The following is a 7,525-nucleotide window of genomic DNA, read 5'->3' as shown; positions in this document are numbered from 1 at the left end:
TTCATCGAGGAGGGAGGATTCACAATTGGTCCATGTGAGGTAAAAAGGAGGGACAATATGGGCCAACATTTATTTGAGCCGAAACCACTCGTCACGCATAAGAAGGCCCTGTGAGCCTGATGCTGGGCCAGAAATTCCAAGGGCAGGGACGACTCAACCTCAGATTGCTGCACAATATTAGAGTACTTGATATCAACAAGACAACATTAAGATTCCATATTTATAACTACTTCACTACCACAGCCCCGGCCCCCGAGTACTTACATATATCCATGTTTATCTACAATTTATAAATGTACTGATTCCATATTTACGCTTAACTTCTGAACACAATTAAAAGCTTATATGAACATCCACATACATATATGGCTATCTACAGTCCCAGGCGTAAGTTAGTACTGTAGCTTCAGATTCTCTCTGCACAACTCCAGGGTTGATCTCTGATCTGCAACTCGTCCCGAGATTCTGGTCATGCCATTCAATTTTGTTGCAGAATCAGACCCTTCCCTAGGGAACAGGTCACTCCGATCGGAACCTTTCTCGGAAGTATATCCACAATCTAAACAAACACAAAATCATAATCGAAGTTATCCATTGAAAAGAATCACACGAGGCAGCTAGGAATTCTGGCCCACCCATCCACAAAAACCAACTTACCGGCACTCGTAAATCAAGGACAGTATGTAAAACGGAGCCAGCGTAAGCACCAGACCCTGTGTGATGCCACTTTTTTAATGGATAATAATTACTAGCTCTCGAGGGAATTGAATGTTAACGAGTAAAATGAGCAAGTAAATAAAATAAAATGGAATTGTCTGTCATCCACACTCACAAATATCAGGTAATCAAACACTCTATCCTGATGTTGAGGTGGCCTATAGTAGTAAACGTCCCTCAGAATCATCACGATAAAAATCTGCAAGCAATTCATTGCAGAATTAAAAGAAAAAAGAAAAACCATTTTTCTGAAGTTCTCTTAACACGAGGAAAGTGTACAAGTATGACATAAAGTTGATTGATTTTAACAATTAACATGATAGTACGATGTATATACAGAACGATGCTTATCTATATCATAAGGCCCAGAATGAAGAGCTCTTGCACTGGACGTGAAAGAGAAAAGCTAATATCAAGATGAAGTCGTGAGCGCGAAGGCTTACGATGAGGACCCCGGTTCCACACAGGACGCCTCCGGTGGGATGCCTGAAGTCAAAGTCTTCATTCAGAGCTGCCGCCACGCGATCAGTCGCCATTTCCGCCAGCGCCAGCAGAGAATAAATCTGAGCATTAGTTCCCGGAATTCTCCACCCTTCCCTGCAATAGTAACAATTCCAACCCAGCAAGTAATTAATTACTTCATCAACTCTCATAGAAATAGAACTACTTGAAAAAAAAAATCCTGTTTATTCAGTTATCCCTCTTCCAATCTGCTACCTGTAACTTACTTACCCCTCATAATCCTCGTCGGCATTGGAAGAGCTCCGTTCCGTCACAGCGTAACTCGGACCGTAAGGCTGCATATCCAAATCATGATTGGATATATATCAAGACTTTAAGAAGATTACAGCACAATTACTATATGTACAGGGGTTAGTTGTGTAGGGATCGGATTGGAGATTCTCTCCACTGGGTACCGCTGTATAGAAGGCCTTTAATCCTGTTCAATCCAATATGATCCTGAGAAGTTCTGACCTTGTCTGTTCCTATTAAAAACTAGTTTTAAGATTGAAAAACTAAAAAAAATTAGATTGTTTCTTCAGGTTGAATTGGACAGAAGACTGGGCATCTAAACTAATTGATTCAATCTGATCCTATTAAATTTATTTAATATGATTACAATTAGTTTATTAATTATTTATAATAATAAGTTAAGACTGTTAATAATTTAATAAGTTTGGATCCTGGCACGGTCACAAGCTCAGACTAATAATTTAATAATGTGGACCATTTATATTTTAATTGAAATATTTTTTCTTGTTGTTAGAAATTATTAAGGATTTATTATGATTATAAGTGTTTTTCTTATTTTAATTGAGTTTATTAAGTTAAAATGAATTATTGCTTCTTATAGAGAAAAAAAAAAACTAAGTGAGTATTAAACTAATAGGACTAGTCTCTCATCCTATGAACCAAGATCAGTCCTGTTAATTTTTGAGTTATTATTGGATCAAACCAGACTACGGATTGCCTAACTTAATAATTTTCATAAAAAAAACCAAATTTTAAGTTATATCAAAGTTTAGTTTCGTCCAATCTTTTTTGCAGCCACACGCAAGGGTCATAACGTGCAAAGTACGTATATAAACCGCAAGGAAACTGCAGGATATATGGTCCATGCCAAGGAGAGAATTAATCCAACCCAGAGTGTGTTAAAAGATGCACCTCCATACCTGGCGGCAGATCTCGCAGGTGGTGTTCCCTTTGATGTTGCACCATTTCTGGATGCAAGTCTTGTGAGCAAACTGGGGCAAGTTAAGAGGTCAAAGTGAAGTTTATTATGGCATATATCTCTGTCGTAGATTGAAAGACAAAAACTGCATTGAAAACTTCCACGTACCCATTGAAAAGATTTACGGCTAAACTCGACATATATTCTTTTAATATGCTTTAATAACAATAAATAATCATAAAATTTACCCAGATCACAGAGTAAGCTATACTGATATTTATTTCTCACCTTCAAAAAGTATTCAATGACACACCAGTTAAAGACTTTTTTTAAAACAACCGTGAGTGAGATGAATATAATTTGTACTGAATCTGATGAACAAGCACATTAATTTTATGATTTTATCATGTTGTGTTACAAAAACTTACCGGCCACGGGTCGAGATGACCCATCCGAAACCTCCAAAGAAATTAGTCACTGAGGCTTTTGTTATTTAGCAATTAATAAATTAAAGCTAATTCTTCGAAATGGGAGAGGAGGAATACTGACAAAAATGGCCAACATTAAATTAGTGATCGACACTAATCATCAATGAATAATTATTAAGTAAACATAGAAAGTGAATATTAATGTCAAACACTTCAACACAATATATAATGCAATTAAAACACACGTGTATGTTAGTGTAGAGGCTAGAGGGGCAATGCTGCAGAAAATAGAAGTATATAATATACCTTCAAAGTGCCACTGCAGAGGCAAGGTGTGTCAAATCTGGAGACGCAGTCCTCCTCGTGACAGAAGCGACATTCCACTCTCGGCTCGCAGTCTCCTCCTGCCTGAGTGTTCTTGCCCTTTTCTTCATCATTGGATGCGGCCGAGATCTTGGCCTTGTCGGCCTCCATGGCTGCACCGATCAGCTCGTCCATCAGAATCGCAATGTGGCTTGGGATTGATGAAGAAGATGCATGATCAGTTGGGCCGTTCTTCAAAAGTTCTTCAGGACAAACGGTGAAGTAATCTCCCATGCCGACCTGCCTCAAGCATGAAAAACATGTAAAGGTGTAAACTTACGTTTTCTGATCAGGCTTATAATAAACAAATATGTTTATGAGTTCATCTTCTAGAGAAAGCCTAGCGCATACAGTACCGTTTCACTGGTTTAAGTAGAAAAGGGCGGAGTTTCTATTATATATCAAAGCTTCAAAAACGTACCCCGTTCCAGACCTTCGGGCTTCATGCATGAAGTCATGACCTTATATGTAGTTAAAGATTAAACTCATGCAAAAAGGAAGTGTTCGTAATGTTCAAACTTCAAATGAAAGAGAAGCAATTACGTACATATTAAGAGAATCAAAATTTAAAATTCAACACAGATCTTTATCACGCCACAAACAGGCATGATTAATGTAAACTAGAGAATATACCATGTGCATGCGGAATTTTAAGATCTTCATGTTAAATTTCATGTAAATCAGAAAAGAAGGAAAAAAGAAGTAAAAAAAAACCCCTTCTCTACTAAATCTCTCCACTGATGGGGCGAGCAAAGAAACGTACAATGAACGTCCCTAAACACACAAACCGCTTCAGAAATTAAGGGAGGAAGAAATTAATCAAATGAGGCTTCGAAACGCAGTTCACATGTATCTCCATCGTGGTGTTGTCCATATGCATATCTAAAATAGAATTAAAAGCAATTTTTTTTTTAAAAAAAGTGATAGCATAGGAGAAGAAGGAAATTAAATTTTCTGCGAGGCCCCCAGAAACACAGACGAAAATAAAAAAAAAAGAACGTTAATGCTGGAAGCAGTCATTCATCTGCTTCCCAAATCGACTCATAGCTAGCTATGGCATTGGAACCGCGAGAGAAGAATCAAATTTGAACAGTCAAGATATAAACCAGAAGACTGAGAAAGCGAGAAGGGGATATAGAAGGAAAAAAAAAATGAAAACTACATATATAAATATATATATATATATATATATAGATATATTGCTCTTAGCTGTTGCTCTCTCACCCTATTTCTCTGATTTTCTGAACTGCAGTGCAGAGGAAACCCAGGCTAGTGACCAGTACTTATACAAGGAAGTGAGAAGAGTTCAAAATGCAAAATCGGGGATGAAAACGAAAGCCCTCCCGAACCTATTAGGCTCGGAGTTCCATCTGTCAACTGCATAGCAATTCCTTGTATGATGAACTCTGCGGCTACAGGACGCGTAACAAAAGCTCTCTGCCACATACTCAGTCTCTCGGTCCTTCCCGTTCCCCTATTTCCCTCCCCACTTCCTTGGTTTCTTCTGCTTTCTGTTACGGAAAGGCTGCTCATTAATTTACCATCCTGCCCTTTCATCATTCTCTATTTTCTCCAATAATGCCATTTCCTTCTCATCTGGGGTTGATCCTAAATTTAAGAGAAAACACCACCCACCGACTGCTCCTTTTCTTGATCTCGTCGTCTTCTTCCATTTTTTCCTCTCCCCTTTGTGTATCTTGCTTCCACATATCCATCTCCCTTTCCTCTGCTTACCCATATTCGGTTGCGTGGCACGTTAACAATCAAAGTTGGTTTTTTATATTCTCTCTCAAAAGTATGATTAATAATCAGAATATCTAATTAGTAGTTAATTATTTTCATACAAATCGTAATAATCGCCTCGTTGGGGTAGTAGTGACACTGTTCATATTTGGGGAAAAGGTTACTGATTACAGTGATAAACATTTGTTGATCAGTTTATCTTCACTCTTGCTGAGGGCATTGTGGTTACGTTGTTTGATTTCATTTATCAGTTGCGTGTGACATGCAGTCGGTGCTTTCATATATTGTTCCCAAGAGACAAAAAATGTAATGATGCTGCACCTTGCTTGAAAGAAAAGATGAACGAAAGAGCTATCAACCTTTTTAGTCTGGGAAATTAAGAATAAGAAGCTATCTCGTCTCACTACACGTTGATGAATAATGTAACGTATTGTTGTGTACGATGTGATGTTTTACGTTGTTGTAGATTCATGTTCTTAGCGAGGGTACGTTCAGGAAGAAATAGTAAGGGTTGATTCTAATTGTTTGTTCACAACTTAAAAAATAAACAAGAGATATAATATATGTGCTGCGCATTATGCGTGTGTACGCATGTTGATTTTGAATATAGTTAATATCATGTGCTGTGCAATATAGCCAATAGTATTAAACAAACACAGTACTTGTGGATTGAGCTTTTCTTAGCTGAATTTATTGCAACTAATTAAAGTATTAGACTCGTATAAAGGCAAAATTCATGATACAAAGCACGTGATTTTGTATGTCAAAATAGTAAATTTTAACCAAAAAACAATATACCGGTCAGTACCCTCGATTATTTTTCTAACGAACATTATTGTCATAATCTACCTCATCATAAAAAAAATACAAGAAGTTGCTAACTTTTAGCAACAATAACACAACAAATTAATAAATCTTAATTACGTGTCAGTGAACAGTACAGCAACAAAATTGCATTTTGCAGATGTTAAAACATATAAAAATAAAAATTTGCCATCCTTGTGGGAAGAAGTTAGGACATGACATTATCAATGTTTTTTCTCGATGGCTCCCCTCCAACCAAATATATTCTTAAATAGATTTGTTCGAGATATGTAGATACTTTGATGTTATTAGATTTCATTGCATTTTATTCTTTGGTTAATTATAGTAAAGTGTAATAAAATTGAATCTACGGGCAATTTAATTTGAAATTTTACTTATGATAAAAAAAATATCCTCGGAGGGGTCTTTGCCCATACGAATAGGAGGGCTGGGAAAACTCAATGAAGACTCGTCTTTATTTTTAGGGGCAGAACCCTATTACCCCTTTCTATTTTTGCCTCTCGTGAATAATATACAGGGTATACTTATCACGGGGGTGAGACGAGTTTTTGATGACAAGAGTGACTTTCATTTAATTGAAATTTATTGAAAAAAAAAATGAAAGTGCAGGCAAGTGAAAGTAAAAAATGCTGGAGGGGAGAATGGGAACTGTAAAAAGGTGGGAGAAATATTTAAAGGGAACGACACATGCAGGTAGTAGTTGGCAGTTTAGGGAGCCGTAGAGTGGCTTCAATCTCCAAAGCTCACTTCCTGGGCAGCTGCTCGCTGGTTGGTCCAATCTCTCCTCTTTCTCTCTGAAACTTGCTTTGCTCCCTTCCAGGGCAGAGCCTGCGCGTCCTCTGAGTCTGATTTGTCCATTGCCCAGGTCGTGTGAAGTCATTACTCAATCTTGTGTTTTTCTCCACCGACCACCATCCGTCACCCCATCTTGTTTGGTTTTGCTAAATTCCCTCCCAAAGCAATATACAAGTAATAAAGATTGGATTCAAATCATCTGATTGAAATTAGTGAATTCGATAATTGTTTTAAAATTTTTTTATTCACTTTATTATTTCTTATAAAATATAGAAGTTTATCTCTCCTGAAAACCTCACGTAAATTCACCATTTTAAATTCAGGTGATAATTTAATCAAGTAGTCTATTACAAATTAGTTACAATCAAACTAATTAAGTATTGGCACTGAGTATGTGACTATGTTTTCTATATATATATATATATATATATTGTCTGTACTCTCTCATATGCAATTCAACTTCATTCATTTCACTCGATACTTTCTCTCTCTTGCTTTCATTTATCAACTCTCTGAATGCCTTTATCAGAAGATTTAAGTCCTATATAGATTAACTTTTCCATGGCTTCTAAATTTTATAGATAGATTTATGTTATGCTTGTACTGTTAAAAAAAGATCTATATAATGGTTATTTTTACGAGTATATAACAATTAAAAATCACTACATATTGATGTCATACCTAAAAATAAAAGTAACTAATACAAGATGGAAACAACATCATACATTCCTTAAACTTTAAATCAAAAAATCTTTCTATTACTAAAACATAATTATGTTTATATTGATTTATAACATACATGACCATTTTCTTATTAATTAAAACTTCAATATTTTTATATGAATTTCGGCAGAACCTCCTTTATAAATATAATCTTCAAAATTTTATAATATAATATTTTAAGCAAAAATATTTAAATCTATCAGAAGTTTAGTTCCTTCTAGCCAGCAAACAAAATATATAACAAAATAAAGGCCTTAGT

This window comes from Prosopis cineraria, unplaced genomic scaffold (assembly GCF_029017545.1).
Source record: "Prosopis cineraria cultivar Desert tree isolate PC_DT_omini unplaced genomic scaffold, ASM2901754v1 PC3, whole genome shotgun sequence".
Taxonomy (NCBI): domain Eukaryota; kingdom Viridiplantae; phylum Streptophyta; class Magnoliopsida; order Fabales; family Fabaceae; genus Prosopis; species Prosopis cineraria.
Note: the sequence above shows the minus strand (reverse complement) of the source record.